The sequence below is a fragment of the Perca flavescens genome, chromosome 4, assembly GCF_004354835.1.
Source record: "Perca flavescens isolate YP-PL-M2 chromosome 4, PFLA_1.0, whole genome shotgun sequence".
Classification (NCBI taxonomy): Eukaryota; Metazoa; Chordata; class Actinopteri; order Perciformes; family Percidae; genus Perca; species Perca flavescens.
Window position 1 is genome coordinate 15,340,125 of NC_041334.1, and position 12,221 is coordinate 15,352,345.

The window sequence follows — 12,221 nt, forward strand, 5'->3', positions numbered from 1 at the left end:
TTTACAAATTTAAAAAACATTACCTGTTTTGGAGGTATTTACACTTCTGAGATGAAAATGTCCCCGGATTTTGTCTCCGAAATCTGGTCACCTTACCTTAGGAAGCGGGATCGTTGCTATGTTGAAATGATAACTATCACTACTGGCAGTATTAGGGATAACCAAAAGGCGATTTGAGGATGGATGTCATCCTCATGTTAGCAAAATTACCAAAATGCATGCCCCCTGGTAACCTGCAATCCCCCTCTCCATCTTCAGTAGCAGAGAGAGGGCTGGGGCAGAGGGGTTGTTTAGTTGAATATGTTAGTCTAGTCTGCCTGACCCATTGATCCTTTATGTGACTGAAGTTTGTGCAAGTGGGAATCTATTGCCCTGAAATGCTCTGAAATATCAGTAGCCTGTGTGTGTTTGCCGCGCCCTTCTGTCAGTTTCTTCTTAGATCTATAATATTCCGTTTTTTGTCACGTTTTTACAATGCACACCCACCCCCTGTTAAAGTTGAAGTTAACATGTCGCCTACTGGAGGATTTATTTTTTGCTTAGTCTGGCTTGTGATGATGATGACGCAAAGTTCTGTAGCCTGCCTATCAGGAAAGTACTGAAAGATAAAACAAAAATGAGTGGGTAATTATGTAGCAGGCAATATTCCTCAGAGAAGCCATAACACATCAGTGATCCCCAGTAGGCTAACAGGCAATACTGGTAAATTATCATAGTGATCCCATTCACCACGAGGCTTTATTAAACATTATCTGGGAGAAGTGGAGTTCTATTGTCATGGGCACAATGGAACTATTTTGGTTAAATAATACATTTCTAAAAGTGGTTTGGCATTATATGTTTTTACTGAAAGACTCAAAAGTCCAGCTGTGTAGTGTAGTGTGTGCAAGAGTTAGCTTTTTTCAAAATCTGATAATTGTATGACTGACATGGTGTAATAATCAATTTTCCAGTGATGCATTAAATGATTGCTTATCATTCTGAAGAAAAAATGGATGTAGATGATTAGTTTAGAGCGAGCATGACATTTTGCAAGTGGTTACAATGTACTCTGAAGTGTCTTACTGCCAGTAAAGGTATAGATTCATACTGTCTTTAGGCTGAATATCAAATATGATGGTCTCTTTGCATTGCATAGGCTCTCTTGCCACTCTAACATTAACCGCTGCCTTTTACAAATATAAAATTATCTACGGTGATTCACACCAAGAGTGACAATAAATAAGCTTAAATGCCTTGACCACCAGTATTTTAAGGAGCACAAACATCACAACCATTTGTGGAAGAAGCATTTAGGTATTTTACTTGAGTAAAAGTAGCAACACCACAGTGTTAAATACTCTTTTACAATTAAAGGCCCTGCATTCAAAACCTTACTTAAGTAAGTGCTAAATCATATATATTATATTAATGGATTATAATAGCCATGCATTGTGTACATCCCTTTAATATCACAGCTGGTAAGGTTGGAGCTATTTTTAATGACTTTATATACTGCTGGGTATCTTGATCTATAATAATATATCATCATTTATCAGTGCATTAATATTAATAATCTGACTCGGAATACATTTAATGAATAACCTTGATACAACATGCACATTTATAAATAATTATTAATGACGCAGTAAACTTAAACAATAGACTTGACGTTTTTCCAGGCCCCCATAGTTAATTAATGGAGGTGTGCAAGTGGCCTCCAAAAAAGTCAGCAAGAGACAAAAAGTGAACTGGCAACCACTGTGTCAATGTGAAATGATGAACAGGAATCTGCACCCACTGAGACTGAGCTGGAATTGCCAGTATTCACAGTTTTGTCAAACCCAGAAGTGATAATAAAATCCCTCCCTTCTGCGCTTGAGATGACAACATAAGCAATGATCTTGAAGAGTCAAGTGAATCTTCTTTAACCCTGCACTGCACATATCATGGTATCACACGAGAATTGCGGGATCACAAGCTCATCAGGTTTGGGAAATGTAGCACTGAAACTGCAGCACGCCCTTCTCTTAACAGGATTATCTGTCATTTCAGGTCATGAGCTCTGCTTACTACATCATTCATTGGACCCAAGGTTCATTGGACCTCACAGCTGGAGTCAAAGTCAACCTTAAAGTGGACGGCAAGGAGGGGGAGGAACACAACCAACAGCCAGAGAATAAAATATAAAAACCAAAAGGAGATGTTGGATCTATTATATGCACTAAGACACACACACACACACACACACACACACACACACACACACACACACACACACACACACACACACACACACACACACACACACACACACACACACACACACACACACACACATCACTGTGCACCAAATAGCTGCCTTCTCTGCAGAGTCAACCATCAATGTATAAATTAGTCAAGTCAGATTGGGAAATGAGTCAACAAAACAGACCTAAATGTCAGGGCCACATCGGTCACTTCTTGAAGGGTTTTTCAGAAAAGTGGAAATGTATGTTCAAGATATGATTTTTTTTTGCAAAGCAGGGCTGGATGATGTCACTTCATAGCTTATCAAACTATCCCATTGGTTTGACAGTGAAAAATGAAGCTTAGCGTATATCAGGAAGACTTCTATGCTTCACATTCCTCTCCCACCTAATCAGCTGCATGATTATAAGCCGACTCTGGGCATCCACTCTTTAACACAACCAGATTTTGCCACAATCTCCGTGAGCTATTGCGTTGTTGCATTTAAACTTTAAATCTGTTCTACTCTTCTGCTGTTAGTTGTTATTTCAGGCAAAAGCCATGCGACCCTCCTCAATCCCATTCACCTCCAGTTGTCATCATTCCCAGCTCCCACGGCCCTGCTCCACATTAACATCCATCCAGCTCTTCAGGCTCTTCTTTTATCCCTTCTTCACCACCACCAGTGTTAGACTCCATCGGGGGGATATTCCTATATATATCCATGGCTTCTATACCACTAATAATTTAAAATTGCAATGGAGTCTAATCACTAAATACTCAAACATATAAACCCATTATGCACCATGTTAATTAAATGTATTTCACTCTTAAATTAGGTCTCTCCTGATTGAACTGTTGAACATCAACACAAGATTTTTTTTTACCTATGTCAAGTCACTTCTATGTGTGTCCTTATTCATGAGAGGCTGACTGGTTAAAGACGTCTATTAAATATCTGTTCACTTGTTGATCTTGCAATTATCAGCTTTATTGTATAGGATTCAGACAATTCATTTAGAGAAAATTATGCATATGATATTTGATATAAAATATATGATCCTGTATAAGTAAGTACAAGAAAAAACTACAAATATTTACAATGAGGTTAATGAGGCTAATTTGTTTAAATATTCAGCTGTATCACTTACAGATTTAATAAAATGCCACAATAATTTGTAATGGTTCTGGATTGGTTAGGTGTGATTTCCTGTGTGGTCACTGGTGATGGCGGCAGATCCTACATTCAACTGAGAGTATCATCCACTTTTTTAAGCATTCAATTAAAAAGTAACATGGCATTGGCATTCTTCACAGGGTACAGTTTTTTGCACTCTGAAACCCGAGCTGACAGTTGGCCAAGTCATGAATTATTCAACCTAGAGTACAAAAGGAAACCAATACAGATTGCTTTCTTGTTTACTGAAGTGGCTTGCGCTACCATGACTGTCAATAACGCAAGAATAGAGGCACTCAACTGTAATAATGGAAATAATCTGGAAGTTGAAAAGTTGTCTGCATATGTGGCTATATTCATTCTTATACTGGAAACTGTAAAAACTGAAAATGACCTGCACCTGAACTGAGCAATTCACACATTGTAAATAAGTACTGCCACATAACAAAAAAACACAAAAGAAGCTTGGAGCTTCACTGAAGCCTTTATAAATATGATGGCAAAAGTTGTGGGTCAATGTGTTTAAACTCTTGGCTTAAATAAAAAGGCAATTTGGAAATAAATGAGAAACTGCGTTTGATATAGCGCTCAGAATGCCCTCTACTTCCAGACAAACACAGGGCATAAAGGGTTAGAGCATGTTTCCTCCCCAACTACTCAGTGAACAGGTCTATAATTACAAGGCTGTGCACTAAAACCTCTTAGTTGCCATTTCAGTACTGAGGCACAGAGTCTTTATGAAGACAGCAGGGTTTAAAGGGCTGCATGCTGCTGACTGCCTCTGTTGCTGACTCCATGCAGAGGCAATAGTCTCAACAAACACCGGTCACAGTCATCTCAAACACAACAGGAAGTGACCTGGGGTCCGTTTCAGAAAGCAGGTTTAGTGAAAACTCTGAGTTTGTTAACCCTGAGATGAGGGAAACTCTGGGTTTTCTGTTTCAGAAAAGGGAGGTTAATCAAACCTGAGAGAGAGGGGTAACTCCAGCCCCTTTCAGAAAGAGAGGGAACTTAACCTCAGAGTCAGTTACTATGGTAACTGAGCCTGTGAACCTAACCTGGTCGGGAGCAGGTTTTCTTCAAGAAACCTCAAGTTTCTTAGTCTCCTCCCTCTGACATAGCTCTCTTTCATTTCCTCATTCAGTCTGTATCAGGCGCATTTTAGCACAGTTCGTTATCTGCATTAATTAAAAAACAGGGGTGGTTTATTAACTGTGTTAGGCAGACTATAAAACGTTTTTTTTTGTCTCAAGACATTTCCTTTTGTCGATGATCCTGTTGATGAAGAAGCTGTATTACTCTGCAGGGAGTTAAACATACGTCAGGAGATGATATTGAGGCCCCGACTACAGATGCATTCTCATTTCCAGATACTAGCCTACCTATTTGAGCGGTATAATTTTTCTTCCCAGTCGATCAGTTATGTAGCCTACATAACCTTATCCGTCCTCATATCACTAATGTCACCCATCGTGGACATGCTCTCACATCCCAGCAGATTATCTGTGTCAAATTAAGTTGTTTTTTTTGCAAACTGCAGGTTTCTTTACAACATTATGCGGTAATGCGGAGTATATTAGTAAAGCCGCTGTATAGCAAAGCGGCGTCAGAAGAATGTGACTTGCTCGGAAACGTTTTTTTAAACAATTTTGTAGTGTTCCCTGGACACAAACCAGTAAGAGCCATTAAAAAAGGAGTTAGGGTTATGGCAGGTGAATGATGTAAACCTTTTGAAATAAAAGATTATGAATTATAATTCTGTTAATGATGGTGCTGCAGCCTCAGAATGGGATTATTAGGCCTAGAACTTTTTCGCCTGCAGGATTACACCTAAATAAAATAGATTATAGGTTGAACACCATTTCACCAGTAATATTATACTTATGATTAAGTATGATATTAATACACTAAATTAGAGCTTACGCATTGACTCCAGCAGCAATTTTCTCCCACGCAAATTCTCTCTTTTGCAGCAGCCGCTGTGTTGTTTTTTTAACAAAATGTATGTTCAAACTCGCTGTATGTGCGCATGAGTATTTCCGCCGACCAGTTTGTTTGTGGTTGTTACCATGGTGAATTGTAGTATCATGGCTCCATTCATGCTGCCTTTTATAGTGGTGGTGCACGCGCTTAACTCTGAGTGAACCTACTCCGAGTTGATTGAACCAACTCAAATCTGCGTTTTAGCCTGACAAGCCAGACCCACATCAAGATGTTGGGTCTGGGAACTCACCATTCACAGGTCTCAATCCAAGGGGCGGGATAAACGGTTGTCTTTCAAATTCCCTCTGCATGCAATAGGACAGTGCTACAACCAGGCAGAGCAACGAAGAAGGCAGCAAAGCTAGTTGATAGATTAAACTTTGCCCGTATCCGGTCAGCAAAACTCTGAACACATCTTCCCTTTTTTAAGAATGATTTCTGTGCCATTCTTTGTTCTTTTCTCAAAGAAAAGCTTAACTCCAAGTCTTCCAGAAGACCGCTATTCCCAGCAGCAGCAGCCATAAGCCCGCCCACCGACTCTATACACGATGTGATTGGCCTGACTGGAGTTTGGTTTTTCCAGCTCGCAAGTCAACGGAGAGTGCCTAAACCCCCCTGGCTGCAAATTAAATTAGCTGCCGCTAGGGTGCGTCTAGATTTCTAGGCTGAGTTTCCCATCTCAGGGTAAATCAACTCAGAGATCAGGGTTAGACTCAGAGTTTGTTAAACCTCCTTCCTGAAACGGACCCCAGGAGCACTCCCACCACATAGCAGTTTGCCATACACAGTGTAGCAATTAAACACCATGTGTTTCTCTCTTCACTCCAGTTTCTTTCTTCCCGCAAGGTAGGTGATAACATCCCAGCCTGAATTCTAGTTTTTATTTACTTTTGTTGTCAGTAAGATAAAGTGATGATGTGAACAGGGTAATGATTTGTGTAAATTGTTGACCTACCTGTAAGCTGCCGAGATGTATGATCCTCTAATCAGCTGTTGCTGTGGAGAAAGAGAAAAGACATATCTAAATTAAAAAAGACAGGAGGTATGCAGTATTTCTACGTTTTCACTGATAGTGGTGGGAAAGGCACTACAAGAACCAACAAATTAACATATCCCATTTTCCAAAAAGCACAGGTAGCCAAGCTTTAGGCAGCTGAATGCACTTATCCATTACTCACCCACTCAACAATTAATGGCAAGTTCATATGTTAGTATGATATACATTGTATGACATTATGTGCTCAACTGAAAACATTAGTTTGCATTTGAATGATTGGATGACTTAAATCTGACACATTGAGCAGATTAATCCACCCACCGCCCTCGAGTTTGTGTACACTGAATTTAACTGGCAGCTGCAAGAACACACATCATGAATATCAATTATTGCTAAAGTGGAGCTGTGAAAATGAGCCGGGCGGTTCTATTGTGTAGGTGCATGGAAACTCAGACAGGCCTTTAACTGTATGGTTAATGCCAGTACTAAGCCACCGTGACAATTCTGTCCTTGGGCTTGAATAATAAATTGAAAATGTGTGTGGACCCACATGATTGGTTGGCAACATGCATGTAACATAGGGCCTAGCTTTTATTAAAAAAAAAAAAAAAAAAAAAAAAGAGCAAATAAGGACAAGGAAAGAATGGTTTTAATCATTGAACACCTGGCCATTATAGCAGCTTCCATTATAACAGTTAAATGGCAATGCCAACGTTTTAAAGTTTTAGGAGTACTGAATGGTCTGGCTTCAAATTCTGGCTCAATTGATTGTCAGTGGATGTTTTTTCAGACTTCAGTCAATGAAAACTGAATTGGTTTCTGGCCTTTTGAGTTAACGTTAGTATATCCTGACGCAGTAGAATTAGAATAATGCTTAAATGACCTTGGTTTAAATTTCCAAATGAGCCCACGCTTCTAGGATTGAGTTCCACAATACATCTCAAGGTTTACATTAACTGATTTAACCATTAAATTACTAACTGGTGCTGCATGTTTCGCTTGGCCTAATTTCCAACAGCAGAGCCATTATCTTTAACACCCCCATCAATGATATATCTAGTGAGCCCACTAATTCTAATCAACAGTAGGAGGTTGGGCTCATCAGCCTGTCCAGTTATCTTAATTTATCTATTCTGCCAAGGAGAAAATGGAGAAGCAATACACGTAATTGAGTCAACAACTGTAATCATAATGTCTTGATGAGAGAAGTGGGATAATCATCTGATACAGTATGCTTTCAGGTGAAGGAAAAGCACATTGAATGATTAATATGAATTGTCTGAACACAAAGGAGAAAACAAAGTGAGTGATAATGGCAAAGTGAACCTAGAAAACTATTCTTGATGGAATAATTCTCAGTTTATTTGCATTTTGTTCGCTCCATATTAACTCTGGTATCAAGCAGCTTACAGAAGATAAACACAAACCCTGCCGTGCGGTTGCAGGGAGGGAGGACTGACCAATATCAACAAAAATATTCTGCTTTTCTACCTACACCTCTGTATACATCTATCATAGAATAAGCAGCTCTCCTACGCAGGGTGTTAAAATAGCTTGGTCCTATTGGATTTCACCCTTGGCTCTGACATGGTAAAAAAATGAAGATGTGCAGTGATCAATACTGTACAGTAGCAACATCTAAACACTTAAACGTAGTAGTTATCATGAAAAAAGAAAATGAAGTGTGTTGCTTTGTACATAGCATTTTTCCCCATTTGTTTTATTGTCTTTTTTAAAGTCTTCTATACAATTATTTTGCTGATTTTAATCCAGCTATGCGTCATGGCAGCGTGGGCAGTGTGTGCAGATCAACGGTGTGTGGCTTTCCTCTGTGGACAGCTGGGTCAATACTGTTTGTTGTTTATGAAGTTAAGACACACAAGACAAATATAAATACCCAGTTGTAAACTTCTCTGCAACAACACCACCTACACTAAAGCTGCTCAAATCCCTGTGACATAGAAACATCTCCACAGGTCAAAGCAGGACGGAGGATAGGAAGAGCATCCCAAACACCCCCAACTTCTGCCAGATAACACGGTAAACACAACACGGTTTAAGTGTAACTGTCTCTTTGAAACCAGCAAACCATAAGCTTTTGACACTGTTGAGAACAAAATTGAAAACAATACTGGATCACAGAATACGTGCTGCAGTTTAGACACTGGAATTGCTTAATTTGAAATGTTAAAAAGCCTACCAAATAATGTTTTTAATGAATTTTTGACAGTACGCCTAGTCCCCTGAGGGTTGACAAAATGTAACAATAAAGGAAATAAAAAACACGCTGAATTCGTGGCTGGAAATGGCAGATGTCGCTGAGAGCTGTAGGCGTGGAAAACATTTGCAGGATGAGAGGCAGAAAAAATGAGTAGCCAGAAGGTAGAAAATGAAAATAGGGAACATGTTGAAGTAAACAAAGCCTTTACAATTAAGTGTTCATATATCAGAATACAGGACCTGAGGGAAATGTTTTGTGGAGCAATGATTCAAAGAAAGTGACTGTAGAAAATGTCATAGAGAATTGATAGTGCTCTTTCAGGTATTGAATGAAAGGGGTTATATTGAGTGTTGTAGGTTTAGTTCCTATCGCTCAGGATACCATTTTAATCATCAAGTTAACTGCCAAAATGTTGACCCTTAAGAATACTTAGACAATCGTTTTGTTTTTTGTTTTTTTTAAAGCATCACCACAATCGTTCCCTAGACTTAACAACTATTCAAATGATAACGAAGAAGCTCTCAGAACCTTAAATATGCTGTACTCAAAATAATGCAAAGAGTTGTCTGGGATTGCCTCCACATGGCTTTCACAGACTGTTCCCCAACTATTCAAATACCAACCCACTGTCACGGCCTTTGGCGTCTGACACAGACGCACAAGCCACTGACATGCACGTGCGGCGCCAAACGCTATCAAAACAAAGAACAGAGAAGCTCAGATTACAACACACACGGAGGGAGTCAGGACGCTATTACTCCATTATATCTTTACATAGCAAATATTTGTTTACTGCCATATTAATGTGTCTGTCACAGAATGGACTCAACAGGCAACTTGGGTACCTGAGGTTCATTGTTCGAAATACAATCAGAGGCAACAGTGTCCAAATCGTCAAACAAGAGTTCAAAAGGGCTAGGCTGAGGTATCCAAAATCACTAGCTAAGGGCAGCATCATAATACAAGCAAAGGTCTTAACTTACTAGAAACACGAGGAAGGCATGCTAGACCGCTGTCACTAGGGTACAAAACGATCTGGCAACTAAGGCTATTGAGAGGTGGTATATATACTGAGGGAGGTGGGGAGACAGTTATATACAGGTGAAACACATTAGGGAGGGGCAAGTGATCACACAGATGGTAAAGCAGACAAAGACCGGAACTTAAGCCACCTGACACAAGACACAGTGTGAGTTTCAAAATAAAACAGGAAGTGACAAATATTGACTAACAAATTAAATAAATTACCTAATTGCTGACACAGGATGTGACATGTGTACAGCACCTTTCAGACTGACCTCATTAAGTGGCGTATGTATGACACGCCAATTTGTATGCCACAGTGTTTCCTCTAGGATTTTCCAAATGTTGTACGTATTAAACGGAACTGACATTTCGCTGCAACACAAACAAATATATTTATTCACCTCTATTCACACACTTCATTTAATTTTGATTGAACTGTATTTTTGAGGAACTGTAGGTCTACAAAATGAATTTTACAAGAAATTCATTCCAAAATGAAAAGGAAACCAAAACCCAAAGTAGGCTATAGTAGGAAACCATTCATAATTAAACTAATTGCATATTTGCCTCAGTGGCAAAGTTGGCAGCCTTGCTGTGTGCATTTGATTTTTCTTGGCTTTTGGAAAAATAACTCCAAGGCTCGGTTATAGGAGAATTCAGAAAGAGGTGGCCCATTAATGCTGAGTAGCATACATGCCACTGCTAGATGGTACCCCTGTGGCCTGTTCCTTAATACTAGAACGGCCATGACGGTCATTTTGACAATTTTGAAATTTATATGTGTAACTTTGCTAAATAAAAAAATACAATCCTGCTGGTACCTGAATTTTCCTAAAAGAGTCTGTATTTTCATTTAAAATTGTTTTTATACTGTACATTACACAAAAGGCAAAGAAAATACAATCACTTTGCCTATTTTGGCCATACGCTGTCATGCTTACCGCTCGGATTTTCGCGGTTTTGTTTTTAATCTTTTGCGTGGTTGAAGATGCATCTTGGTTGCTTAGTAATAATCATAGTCTCTGTCAGAGAAACGTAACTAGTGGTCTCAAGTAAAAAGTGTGGGCATCACCGATGGGCCGAAGGCAAAGCCAGAGTCGGTAACGTAGGCTACGACGGCGTGGATGGACTCGGTTCTGAATCAGAAGAAAAGCACCGGGCGCTCACTCTGTGAAAGGCGCAGTACACGTAGATGGCCGGTAGCTGTCTACGTGTTCATATAACTTTATACATGCTACAACTGGCTGGAATCATTACACACATCCTCTCCAAGGAGTGCACCAGCTGTAAAATGTCCCGGAGGAAGTTCATGCAGCAACTGGTAGAGGAGGTGAGAGCGGAGGTTATCGAGGAAAAAAAGGGAAGCGGCGCACGGTCCGAACAGCGCTGCGCACCACAGCAGACACCAAAACGGAGGCGGTGCCAGGTTAGGTTAGGTTCTAAATGTTCAAATAACGTACTTTTAATTGTTATTTGGTTGTGAATTATGTTGAATGAATTTCCCCCAATATGTTTTATGAATGTATGAAATAATCACGATTTAGCCTACTATGCTATCATATCATATCAAGGGCGTTATTGAATTAACAGCCATGTGCAATTTAGCTAGCAGGTGAAGGTGAAACTAAAAATGTGCAAGAACTATAGACTAATACAGGCTTAAATGAACTGACAACATAAGTTATACGACTTACAGTTCTCAAGGATGCACACATGCCATCTCAACCCTCCGGACAGCCTGTCTCTTTTTTCTTTCTCCCTTTTCTCCGAGTGGCATGCCTGCCCACTCATGTTGTGAAGCGCGTGTCAGTGCTTTTCTCCGTCGACGTGCTCTTTACAATCACTGCTGATAGACGGCTTTTTGTACATTTCTGAAACCGTGGCGGGAGAAATCTAACCGTGGCGGACCGCCACTTGCCAATCAACATAGAGGAAACACTGTGCCATTTTGGCATGTTATCAAGATGCATACTCGCTTTTTGCATGTTTATCAACACCGTTTGGCCTCCATTGACTTACATTACCTTGCGATTGCGTGTCAATTTACGTGAAGTTCTCCTGAGAAAGGAACGGCAGCGAGTAGTATGAAATCTGCATAGGGAGTTTGGTCAGGGTGGTGGATGGGTCAAACAACACAGGACTTTCACCCAGGAGACCAGGGATCGTGTCACGTTTCCTAAACCCAACCGTCCCGTTCTTCTTTTCCTAAACCCAACTGTCCCGTTCTTTTCCTAAACCCAACTGTCCCGTTCTTCTTTTCCTAAACCCAACCGTGCCGTTGTTATCCCGCATCCCGTTCTTCTTTTCCTAAACCCAACCCGTCCGCTGTATACGACGTTGACATACACGCAGATATCTCAAAATGTGTACATGTGAAGTCTGTGTACGTTATGTGCTGGCGCTACCCGAGCTGGCTATGTACTCCGATAAGCGAGTCACTGCAACCTTTGGTTTTAGTTCAACAGATTTTTTGACATCCAAACTCAGCATGTGAATACAGTGCTTGTTGCTTGTGATAGTATGTGTTTGTGTGGTTTTCTGTAAAATAGAGAAATACAGAATATGTAAATATAACCTGTACATAACGAATACACATATATACAGATTAC

At 40.0% G+C, this 12,221-nt stretch overlaps 1 long non-coding RNA gene across 1 annotated transcript in view; it reads right to left on the minus strand.

Moving 5' to 3' along the window:
* LOC114553649 (uncharacterized) overlaps positions 1 to 9,726 on the minus strand; it is a 71,043-nt gene extending 61,317 nt beyond the window's left edge. Inside the window, exons 1-2 of the long non-coding RNA XR_003692362.1 lie at positions 9,570 to 9,726; positions 6,324 to 6,364 (exon numbers count right to left, since the gene is read on the minus strand). This is a non-coding gene — a long non-coding RNA (uncharacterized LOC114553649). The remainder of the gene's footprint in view (positions 1 to 6,323; positions 6,365 to 9,569) is intronic.
* Positions 9,727 to 12,221: the final 2,495 nt, after the last annotated feature.